Source organism: Hesperophylax consimilis, chromosome 21 (genome assembly GCF_061612785.1).
Source record: "Hesperophylax consimilis isolate HC1 chromosome 21, BYU_Hcon_1.0, whole genome shotgun sequence".
In the NCBI taxonomy this organism is placed as follows: domain Eukaryota; kingdom Metazoa; phylum Arthropoda; class Insecta; order Trichoptera; family Limnephilidae; genus Hesperophylax; species Hesperophylax consimilis.
Genome location: NC_142856.1, coordinates 14045860 through 14051859, shown reverse-complemented (window position 1 = coordinate 14051859; position 6000 = coordinate 14045860).

Sequence of the window (6000 nt, the reverse complement as noted above, 5' to 3'; positions counted from 1 at the left end):
ACTGCATAAATGGTACAATTATAACGTCTTAGGCTTTATTACCTGTAATTGTTATAAATAAATGTACAAATTATATATAAATAAATAAATAAAATAAATAATAACGTCTTTTTGAAAATGCATTTTCCATCGGGTGTGATTTTACAAAAAATGAAATTCACCATAAATATACATAATATTATATCATTGGTGGAAAAAGCTTAGTCAGCGGCATGCCGCCTCAGCGTCTCAAGAAGAACAAAATGTCAACACGTCTGTTTGGAGAAGAGTCCGTCTTTTTTTTATTATTTGGTTAGAAGTGGGTGCAGCCTGACGGTCCGTAGTAATTACATTTTTTTTTTATTTTTTATTTATACATCTCTCCATATTTATACAGGCCACCGTGATTGAGGGGCAATGCTCTCGACTAGTAAGCTGAATGTCGCGGGATCAAATCCCGGCGTGCGCAAGTAAATTGTATTTGATCAACTTATTTGATCAAGTGGAAGATATTCTAAGTATCGCCATGTTGTAAGAACACCATTCAGAATTAAAACGTTGCTTGAAATTGCTTTAGCCATGTTTGGTTACCAGATCTGATTAATCAGAAATTCTCCCACCTTCCACTTTCCCATCTTGCTCATCTCCCCACTACTCTCAGCCTCACAATATACCCCACATGGGGACGCCATTGTCTCACTTGATCCAGACGCTTGGGAACAGTTTGGAGTCTTGCGGTATTCCTCTTAAAAAAACGCATAAAATGTTATAAATCCAGATATGTCAATTTCATTGCTCAGTACGGTCACAACCATTTCTTGCTCAAAATATCAATTTCGTATACCATTATTTGAACATTTCACTTGGTCGAAAACTTTCGCCTGGGGTAAAATTATTCGGTGTTATCGTGGTGGAGAAATGCCAGTTGCGGAAAGTCGAGCGGCAGAACGGCCAATATTCTTTAGACAGTAGCTACAGTAATATCAAACAGAAGAGACACACATAATATCGTGTGCGGTCCAATAAATTTATTTTTCGTATGAGGCGCAGAGCGCCAAAGGAGCTCAAGCGCCATTTAACAAAAAAGCCACAAAATGGTCGTCATGTTACTTATGTATTTTTGTACTGTTTTGTATGTTAAATTTATAATTTTGATATTTAAATACCAATGTAAAATTGTACCTATTAAGTCCCACTTATGTATTGTAAGTTCCTCTCGTCCTACAATGAGTTTTGTAAATCATCGGGATTGCTCTAGATAGAAATAAAAAATGTATATTATTTTAATTTTGAACTTGAATATTGAAATTGTCAATTATTTTCTGAACAAGGCAAATTTTAAAAAAACTCTATAATTTATTTGGAATAATATTTAATGAAAAAGATCAATTGGCTTGCAAAAAAGGTAGTGCTTGAGTCCCTTTGGCGTACAAAAATATGAAAGAAGATGGCTTTTGTGGCTTAAGCTTCTGTGGTATTAATATTTACAAACTCAGATAATGAATAATTCAAAAATAAATCCTTTAAGAAAACATCACTTTAGGGTTTGAATAGCAATAAAAAAGTATTAGATTAAATAAACACTTAGGACGGGTTTTTTCGGAGAATCTGAACAATTCATCAAATTTCAACGTTCATTTTCAAGTTCTGTGAAAGATTTTTTCAAGTTCTGTTTTTATTTCAGTTTTGTCAAGCAACTAGCCTACAATGATATAAAAACAGAACTTGAATAATTCTTTCACAGAACCTGAAAATGAACGTTGAAATTTGATGAATTGTTCAAATTCTCCGCAACAACCCGTCCTTAGAAATGGTCAAATTTGATAATTGTTGCATGAGTTTGTTTGGCATCAACTTTGAATTTTGATGAATTGTTCAAATTTTTTGAAACAACCTAACCTTAATATATGGTATATTTATACTGTTGATATTAAATAAATAAAAACAAAATAGGATTTTAGAAGAACAATTTTATCGGTAGTAGTGATAAATTTTATAGCTAAAACATTAGTATTAATTTAGAAAAGTTGAAGAACAGACTCATTTAAATCATTGTGATATCCTTGATAGTAATGTAAGAACTCACCCATAGATGGAACTCGTGGTAGTCTATTAGGCTAACCATAGATGGTGTTAGCAGTGGAGTATTGTAGACAGCGAGGGGATAATAAATAAGGGGTAACCTCAAGGTCGGAGTCCATATTAGTCCAAATAAGATATCAGAGCCTTCTAAATAAGATATCAGAGCCACAGTAAATCTAGCACATTAAGAGTCCCAATGTTTTTTTGAAGCCGGAGTTTTATTTAATCAATTTTTTGAATAACGATTGATAAAATAATTTATTAGATTAATATAATATTCAAGAAATTCGACTCATATGAAAGCACAAACGATTCACAAAAAATTATGATTAAATTTACTAAACCTTATTTTTGCATTGCTTAACTCCTGGACTTGAACCGTGGCTACAACCAATCTGTAGAATAAATTTTGCGCTAGATATCTACCTACTTAATATTGAATCAATACAACGTCTATGTAATAACGTGTTAATGTAATTAGCACAGCAATATTATCCTGATTAATGTGATTAAATTCAATAGCTTAAACGCAGCTCAAATCTAATAGTACTGAGCTTTCAGCGAACTACGTATCGATATGTATTAAGCACCTACATAATTATGTAGATAGCAGGGGCTATTCGGATTCAAACACAGGAATGTAGGTACTCTAAGATCACTTTACTAACCATTAGAGTACTACACTTACAGCCTACCTAAAAATGGTAGTGTAAAAAGTTTAATCAATTGTTAATCGACCGTGCATATGAAAACATTACTAATATAGAAACTGACGTGAAACAAACTGTTATATATATATTTTTTTATTTCGATGAAAGAATTTTTGAGCGGTCGAGTTCAACAGAGGGCGATCGAATAAGCACTAAATTCTATCACAAAATATTGCAGTTCGACGGAGAACAAAAATCGTCGGATGGAATGGGGATTTTTACAGTATGTATAAGCTGCGATTTTAGCTGAACTAAGTCGGTGGTCAAACAGTTGTTTTTATTCAGTCAATACATGAGACGTTGACTTGCAAAACCCGCCCTGGAATTTTCAGTAATCTGTATATGTCACGAAAAAATATTTGGAACACTTTGAATATACCCTTTATGCTAAATATCAACATAATTATGCATTCTTATTTTTATATATAGGGACAAAACTATTTTTTTTCCAATTTACTTTTTAAAAGCACTTTTTTTTAATTTCCGGAGGGTTGTTTTGTTAATCGATGTGTTATTATTACCATAGTTGCTTGAAATGGTTTTAGCCTGTCTGGTGACCAGATCTGAACTACTTCCCAACCATCCCCTACCCCACCTCATTCCCCTATTCACTCCCCTAAGCCACACAACACATTCCAATTGCGGTTGACAAAACACATGATCACAATATTATCGAACGACGTCTTTGATTGAATATAAAAGCAGATAAGCATTCGAGATTACCTGATAGAAATATTGGAATCAGAGGGGAGTGAACCGGGAAGAATGCAAACGCAATAAAGTTTATAACATGCACCACATAGTCTAATATACAATTTAATTTTAGAATTTATAACCAGGTATTCTTTAAAATGCGACAAACGATGTCAAAAGCTTGAAGCTTTTTGAACAAGTAAAAGAATTCTTAAGCGTTGCAATATTGATTTTGATATCATTTTTTCACTACTTGTATTTTCTATAATACATCCTTCAGTAATTATTACTTACCCTGTTATAATAAAATATTTTACATGTTTTTATCAAACTCTTTATCTTAGCTACAATTGTCATTTTTTTAGTGCCCTATTTATTCCACTGTAATATTTATTTAAGGGCAGATAATGATATTATGCGCATTGAGGGGTCAGCGCGCCGTTTAAAAGTTAATCCTCAAAGACAAAAGAAACGGTTTAAAGGATTTGCGAGAAGTAGGCTTAGTTAATGCGATTTTCTTAATTGAATTAGATGGGTTTCAACCTTTGCACGCAAAAAGAATTCAATGTTACTCAATCTTTTAATTGGTTATTTTTAAAATAGTAAAAAATTAAGTCATTCAGAAGCAAAGCGTTTTATCAAAATAAAAATTGTTATGTCAGTCATAGCTGATACTCTAATAATACCTGTTTTTTACTGGTGAAAAGTTACTGGTATGTTATTAAAAATCTATACTCACTCTCTTTACTGGCATATTGACCGCTAAATTTCTTAAAGATGCCGTCAAAAGGTTAGAGAATTTGTGTTTATTTCCACTTTACAATAAAATCTAAATAAATGGAATATTTCTGAACGTATCTGAAAACTAAAATCTGTTTTTGAAAGGTGATGAAATACACTTGTTTTAATTTAAATTTATTTCAAAAATCAAACATGTAGTTTTATAAATATTTAAACTTTGAATGCAAATATAAAAATAAAAATAAATGGTTTATCTAACGTTTTTTCGTCTAAACCACAGGTTCTCAAAATATTTCGACCACCGCCCACATTTAGATTTAAAAAAATCTAGTGCCCCTCATATTTTGAACGTATATTTGCATTACCATCTTTCGCACATCTTAAAAACAGTTATTGCAAATATATATTTTTAAACACGCTTTATTATAATTTGGATATGAAAGATATTTTTTTTTATTGGTGCCCTTGTTTACTCATTTAAAGTACGCTCTAGCGTGTTTAAATCGCACTTTATGGAACGCGCGTTTTTTAAAGTTACCATGGCAACATCAACAAATCAACAAAATGTGAAGTCTAAGGACGGGTTGTTTCGGAGAATTTGAACAATTCAACAAATTTCAACGTTCATTTTCGGGTTCTGTGAAAGACTTATTCAAGTTCTGTTTTTATATCATTGTAGGCTAGTTGCTTAACAAAACTGAAATAAAAACAGAACTTGAAAAAATCTTTCACAGAACTTGAAAATGAACGTTGAAATTTGATGAATTGTTCAGATTCTCCGAAACAACCCGTCCTAAATGTCAACTTTTTACTATAAATCCAACTATTAATCATATGTGATAGATTGGAAATTAATGTTTCTGTTTTTCATTTCCATGACAACAAGATATTGTGATATCACATCACGAATTCATTAATAGTTCTTATTTACAATTTTTTTATAATAATATCAATATTTATGTTTTCAAAGTGTACAAATAAAAAAAAATAGCGTAAAGTATTCGTGGATAACTGGTCTTTAAAACACTTGCTTTATTGAAAAATCCCGCGTGTTTTAAAGACCTGTTTATCCACTTATACTTTAATATACTAATTGCTTACCGATCGATTGGTACTGGGCGAATCGACTCTAATTTTAACGAGGTAATCAAACGATCGTGTTTATTTATCAAGGAAAATAGGAGTAGGAAAAGGATGCCTTTACGAAGTAATTTTTTACTTAAGTGAAGAAGGTTCCGTGGGCAATTTTATAATTTATGGATATACATCTAGCACCGTTCCACAACACAAACTGCTTTTTGATCAAACACGAGAATATTTTATTATTTGAATTCTTTTACAAACTTTTCATGAGATTAATTATATTGATTATTACGAAGGGAAAAACAATGCAACTTTATGCGATGATGACGAAATACGAACTTAAAAGAAAATTTAAAAAAAATTGCTATAGGTTCTTTTTGTAGGACCTTTAAGAAATGGAACAAAACAAGGAAAAATGGAATTTGGGTAGTAACTGGAATATTGGAACAGTCAAAAAGTGTTTCAATATTAAACTTTTATTTCGATTGGAAATGTAACAAGCACCAAAAGGAACAAGATAAAATTGCAACCGTTTATTTGGATTTTTATAGAATTTATCTGCCGTTGCCCCTCTAGATTTCTTAACGCCCCCTATTTTTTGTAGCCTTCTACTGCTCCCCTGAAAGCTTTCAGTGCCCACAAGGGCACAGAACATTTGTTTTAGATAAATGCATTGTAAACTTTACTATCACCTCGATTTTTTTATAAAAAA